This window comes from Microcebus murinus, chromosome X (assembly GCF_040939455.1).
Source record: "Microcebus murinus isolate Inina chromosome X, M.murinus_Inina_mat1.0, whole genome shotgun sequence".
Lineage (NCBI taxonomy): Eukaryota > Metazoa > Chordata > Mammalia > Primates > Cheirogaleidae > Microcebus > Microcebus murinus.
The window spans coordinates 62546378-62553411 of NC_134136.1; positions in this window are offsets into that span (position 1 = coordinate 62546378).

Consider the following 7034-nt stretch of genomic DNA (forward strand, 5'->3'; position numbering starts at 1 on the left):
ATGGGTATGTAGTTAGGGTCAACCTGTAGACTTCAAGTATTCACTCATTGGGTCACTCCACAAATAGTGATTGCCTTCAATGTGCCAAGTGCTGGGGATATAGCTTTGAATACAAAAAACAAAATTCTGGGCCCTAATGGAACTTGTGTTCTGTTAATGCCCCCTGTGGTTTCCTGACCCATGCAGCAGTAGCTCCTGGGATAGAAAGAGGCAAGTGGGAGCTGTGGAAGCTCCATATCCCTGTGAAAGTTATCATTCAAAAGCAGCCCCACACCTTGTGGAAATTGTGGAGAAGTCCACTGTTGGACTTGAGAGATGCATGGGCCATGCACTTTATCCTCCAGTTTGGTTGATGTGGAAGAATGTTCTTTGAGAGTAACAGTGGATTATGGTAAGCTCAATGAGGTGGTGATTCAGTCACAGCTGCTGTTTCACAAACATCCTCATAGGAGTGAGTGAATCACCTCGGTACATGGGGTACAGTGGTTGTGCTGGTGTATAAGTTTCCTTCATTCTTTCAAATAGCAAAGTCCAGATTCCATTTGCTTTCACAGGGCTGGCCCAGCAGTGGTACACTATGAACATTTTGTCTCAGGGATATGTCAGCTCCAAGGCTCATTGCCATAATTTCAAATGCAGGATCCTTGATCATTGGGATGTCACACTGTCTCCTTAAATGACATTAGGGCCGGGGAGTGGGGGGCAAGAAGTAGCCAGCTGTGTCAAAAACATGTTTTCCACAGATGGGAAATAAATGGCATGAAAATACAGGGACCAGCCACCATGAGCTTTTGGGGCTCTAGTGCTATGCTATAACAGCTTCCAGCTGGCATGGTGTGAGTGGATTGGCTGCAGATGTGCTGATGTCAGATGCCCCTCAGCTCATTTAGGAATACATGCAATGAAGAAAAGGAAATAAAACAACCATCTTGAGCAGGGGTTGGCAAGCTATGTCCCTTCTATGAAATCCGGCCTGCCACCTTCTTTCTTTAAAATAGCTTTATGCAGATATAATTCATATAACATGCAATTCACCCACTTAAAGTATACCATTTGGTGTTTTTTAGTCTGTTTGTAGTGGTATGCAACCATTGCCACAATCTTAAATTTTAGGAAATTTTCACTCCTGTGTAAAAACACTCCATAACAGGAATATAGATAAGATTCTACATTTCATATTTTTGATAGAGTCACAGATACATTTACTCTCTTGCTCATATATTAAAATTCAGCTCTTTAATTGATTTTGGAGCCCTGTAAACATTGAGATGTACTGCAGTCCGAATGTCAAATTTTTTTCCCACTCAGGTGTTTCCCCAAAGTTCCTTTAATGCATACATAATCAATTTCCTACTGCACTCTATCTTGGCTCAAATTCGATTGTCCTAAAACAAATTTTTATCTTCCATTTTTGAAACCACACCTTAGACTCACTATATTCCACATCCTAGTGACTAGGACCACTAAACTCTTTATCCAAAAGGGACAGTAACTGATCTTGCAACGTGCTTCATGCTTTCCTATCACTTTGTTCTTGTTGATGTCATTTATTCTTCTCTAGAATTTCAACTCCATAGTTTTAAAACTCCATCAGTGTAAAAATCCCATCTATTTTGAGCTAAAGGCAAATATAAATGTGAAATAGACTCTTAAACTAGTAACAGCAAGTGTCACTCCAGTGACTTAAAGAAGTAGGAGTTTACTTAAAGAGCTATGTGAAAATAGCCATACTGGACTTTTCTAGTGGAACGAATCCTATTCTATAGACGCTGTGACTTTATTTATGCCTCCTTTATTTTTTATTTTTTAAATTATTTATTTATTTATTTATTTTGAGTCAGTGTCGCACTCTGTTGCCTGGGCTAGAGTGCCATCATGTCAGCCAAGCTCACAGCAAACTCAAACTCCTGGGCTCAAGTGATCCTCCTGCCTCAGCCTCCTGAGTAGCTGGGACTACAGGCATACGTCACCATGCCCAGCTAATTATATATATGTGTGTGTGTGTGTGTGTGTGTATATATATATATATATATATATATATATATATATATAGTTGTCCAGCTAATTTCTTTCTATTTTTTTGGTAGAGACAGGATCTCACTCTTGCTCAGGCAGGTCTTGAACTCCTGAGCTCAAATAATCCTCCCACATAGGCCTCCCAGAGTGCTAGGATTACAGGCATGAGCCACCACGCCTGGCCTATACTTCTTTTACTAGCCTCTCTTTTGGTACATGAATTTTCTATTCAGCTCTGAGCCATTCCTAACCAGCTATTGTCACTCATACCCTGAACCAGCATAGTGTGTTCAACAGTGTGTGCCGCTTTGTTCAGGGATACTCTGAAATGCTGATTAGGGTGGTAGAACGTTTTTAAAGGACTGAGGGGTTAGGTGAGCAGATGACAGCAATGGCCATTGACATTTAGGTATTATCATTAAGCTGGCTTCATTCTAGCACTAGTTCAAGTGGCCACTGGTGGCTCTTCTAAAGCTTGTGATGGCTGGCTGTCCAGCAATAAATCTTTGTCAAGTGCAGATGAGGCTTACAATGACCAGCTTTACTGGCCTCCCACCTGTATATGGTATCTTCCTTCAGCCTGGCTCTATATAAGAAAGTGTGAGATAAGGTGGCCATGATCTCAAAAAGCTAGAGATTCTGTGAATTGTCACCCTCCACAGATCAGAGAGTACTTAGGGACAGTTCACCCTGGCACCCTAACTTCCCCCAGGAAGATTTTAACTGGTAGCAAGAGGTGCCTAACCTAGGTGGTGGAGACCAGGACCTGGGGAAAGTGACATCGCAGGAGTGGCAAGATGTGTTAAGCACCTTCAAAAGATAAGCAGGACCTATAGGTCAAGAAGAGAAAGAAAACTTTTTGAGATATGGGGAGGAGGTACCTCTCATACATATTTTCAACTCAGGATTAGAAAGTATAAGTAAGTAAATTAAGTATATGGGCAAGTTATATGCTTGCTATTCATGAAAATAAATACATAAGTAATAATGTTTTATCTTGTTTTCCATGAGAGAAGAGTTTGTTGGAGCTGAGGATAATCTTGAGGACTGTGAGTAAACTCAAAGCATGGAAATAATCACTCTATTGGAGACTTTATATGCTATGTCCCATGCTCTACATGATTTGTGGCAACTTGCTTAATAATTAAAACCTATGTTGGTAAATAATATTTCAAGTAGTTTGTTGTAAGTCCCGTAGCGAATACGCTAAGTCCTGCATGATGCTCCTATCTGGTTTATGCCAGACCACATGCCCTGAATCAGTGTAACCTGCTACTTTTAAGTTAAGATGGCTGTGCCAGCAGGAAAAAAAAAATTCTGAGCCTCTTGGATACTTTGGGGCTTAAGATAATGAGTGCCAAGGTAATTGTGCTTCACCAGCTGCCAAAGTAATGTTGAGTACCTTGACCTCCTGCTTTGGCTTCTACTTCACACCGTATCTCCTCTGCCTGTGACCTTAGATTTGCACTCATCTTTTAGTCTTTAAAACCCACTATCCCTCACGCTTTCTTTGTAGGTATATGATGAGAGGAAGTTTCTAATAAACCAATGCCTTTGGAGTGTGATGGATTATAAAGTAGCACAAAGACTCCATTTCAGTAGAGTATGGTTTTGATCAAAGAACTGAATTTAGTGGTGGAATATTAGTAAGTGAGGAAGGTTAGCAAGATATTTTAGGGATTCCTCTTTGTATGTGCATGAACACACTGTTGGTTCACTTTCCCTTGGCCGGAAAGGGTAAGTAAAATTGTCAAGTCTCCCAGACTTAGTGCATAACATGAAAAAAGTAATAGACAGGACAGGAGAGCTCAGAGGAAAATCTGTTCTCCCCAATCCGTCTAACTCACACTGGATATCTCTGCCCTTTATACCTCTCTTTCCAGCTAATTTCCACTAGTCAGTGTGTTCATGCATGAGGATATTAAAAGTTTCCCCTCTCAAAGGTATGATTCAAGCTAACCTTCACCTCTCTGCTGCATATGAAATGTGCATTGCAGAATGATGGTGAATGCCCAGAGCATGGGCAAAGCACACAAGCACATACAAAGAGGAATCCCTAAAATATCAACATTGCTTTACCAGTGAGTTTTATACTTCTATGTGTTTTTATGATAGTAAATGTCCTTTTATTTCCAAGTTTAGGACTCTCTTGAGTATCTCTTGTAGGACCAGTCTAGTGGTGACAAATTCCCTCAGCGTTTGTTTGTCTGGGAAATACTTTATTTCTCCTTCATTTATAAAGGTTAACCTTGCTAGGTACAGAATGCTTGTCTGCATTTTTTTCCTTCTTTCAGCATTTTGAATATGTCATCCTATTCTCTTCTGGCCTGTAAGGTCTCTGCTGAAAAGTCTGCTGTTAGTCTGATGGAGTTTCATTTATAGGTGACTAGACACTTTTTTCTTGATGATTTTAGAAATTAACTCTTTCACTTTGACTTTAGACAGTCTGATTATAATGTGTTGTGGGGAAGTCCGTTTTGCATTTTATTTGCCTGAGGATTACTGAGCCTCCTATATCTGGATGTCTAAATCTCTTGCTAGAACTTGGGAAGTTTTCATCTATTATTTTATTAAATAGGTTTACTAAGCCTTTTGATCTCTCTTTACCCTAGGGAATACCGATAATTCATAAATTTGGTCAATTTATGTAGTCCCAGATGTCTCAAAGACTTTGTTCATTCTTTTTAATTTTTTTCTTTATTTTTTCTCTGACTAGGTTATTTCAAAAGACCTGTCTTCAAGTTCTGAAATCCTTTTTTTCTGCTTGGTCTAGTCTATTGTTGAAGCTTTTGAATGTGTTCTGTATTTCCTTTAATGAATTTTTCAGTTCCAGAATTTCCATTTGGTTTCTTTTTTTTTTTTTAAGTTATTTGTCTCCTTGGTAAATTTCTCATTCATATCATTAACTGGTTTTCTGAGTTCTTTGTATTGGTTTCAGATTTCTCTTTCATCTCATTGAGCTTATTTAAAATCTGTATTTTGAATTCTTTATCTGAGATTTTAAGGATTTCTTTTTTGGTTAGGATTTACTGCTGGAAATATTATGTTCATTTTAGAGTATCATATTACCTTGCTTTTTCATGTTTCCTGTGTCTTTAAACTGATTTCTGTGCATCTGGTTTAACAATTGCTTCTTGGTTTTGAATTTACTTTCATTGTGTGGGGGAAATTTTTCTGAAGATGTGACTATAATGTTGGTTGAGTAGGGCCCTTTGGCTTTGCTCCTGGATGCTTGCAGTAGTGAAGACTCTGTATGATTTCTTTGGCTGTAAATAGCATTAGTGATATCTGTGGCTTCCTCGGTGTGTTAGGGTGTGGTTATTGGTGGAGCTGTAGTGAAGTTGTGCTAGGGACTGGAATACCAGATGGTCCTGTCTTTAGGTTTCAGTGGTAGCAGTGGTGAGCTAAGCATGTCTTTCCTTGTGCGATGGGGCAGTATATGCTGGAACCTGTGTTCACACTTTCAGGCAGGCTGATTCTTGGGCCTGTGGGTTACCTTCTTAGATGTCAGTTGTAGTAGGAGTGTATTTGGCAGGTGAGTGGGCTCTTGAGCTCCTGGGAAGCAAGTGTGCAATGGGCTATGGTAGTAGTAGTGGTGGTGAGATGCTCCTCTGGGGCATAAGTGTTGTGCACTTGTGTTGGCAGTAATGGCAATGGGCTGTGTGAGTTGGGCACCAGACCAGTAGGTGGCGCTTGCAGGTAGGAGCCAACTGAAATGGTAGCAGTAAGGTGTTTGTATTTGACCTCTGACCCCTAAAAGAAGTACTTGGGTGTCCCATATGGTGGATTGGATTGTAGAACTCCTAGGACCTTGGATCCCATAGTCTGTCTCAGAGCAGGAAGCAAAGCCAGGCAGACCCAGGCAAGATAAGCCTGTGCTCAAGGCTCCAAATGGTGAATGCATGCACCAGTCATGACATGGCAGGCAGGGCAACCCTTAGGCCCCTGGTTAAACGTTTGGTTGAGGGATGACCACCACTGCACTGAGGTCCTGCCATGGGGAGGCTGGGACATGTCCCAGTGGCTGCAGCCTTGGCCAGTGGTGGGGTAGACTTATGTCCCATTCACACCTCAGTCCCAGCAGGGTTGCTTCCCTTGTCCCAGCTGTTACAGCTAACCTGGCTATTCAGTTAGACCTGGCAGTTCACACCTAGCCTGCAACTCAGGCCTGGGCCATAGGAGCCCCTGCCAAGTTCAAAACCAAGCCTCTGTAGTAACGCTCATCTTTCTCTGGTCCCAAGGGAGGTGCCTGCTTCCAGAACTGGTGGCTGCAACCCACGTGATACTTTCCAGTCCTGATTGTGGGAGCCCACCTCCTGCTCACACCCTGGTTCTGCAAGCAGCACTGCAAGTTTCCCTAATGCTTGGGAGCGGTGCTGCTGATTCCCAGGTCTACACACAGTTTGTTAAGAGCTAGGGTTGAGAATGGCATCTTGCTGTAGCCACTTAGGTCTCAGGAAAGGCTTGGGACACAGGATATGTTTACTCCCTGAAGCAGGTCCTTCTCACAGTCTCTCAGCTACTCCCTAAATTAGATTCAGGGCTTGGGAGAGTCAAGGTATTCTCCTATGGCCTGGATTGTGTAATTTCCCAGCAAGAAAGTATACTGAAGAAAGATACTCATTTTTTCTCATATTGTAGATTCACTTCCAGCTCCCAGCTAGTCACGGCCACACAAGCTGCCTGTTTTCCTTCTCTTTCCTAGATTTTGGAATTTCCTTTCACTTTTTTGTTGAACTTCTGTATTCCCTCTCGGACAATGTATTCAAAGTGTCATCGTCTATACACTATTTTGCTTCTTCTAAGTGGATGAAGTGTGCTTGAAATGCTTCTAGGTAGCTATCATTTCCTGGCTTCTGGAGTATCCTGATGTCCTCCCTATGGATCTCCCAGTACCTCCCAGGCCACAAAGATCGTGGTGGAGCCACCTGGGCCTCCCAGATTAGAAGAGATGGAGCAGTAGCGTTCCATGAACAATTTCTTTATGGATGGGGTTATTAATGCACTGAAGGACAAAA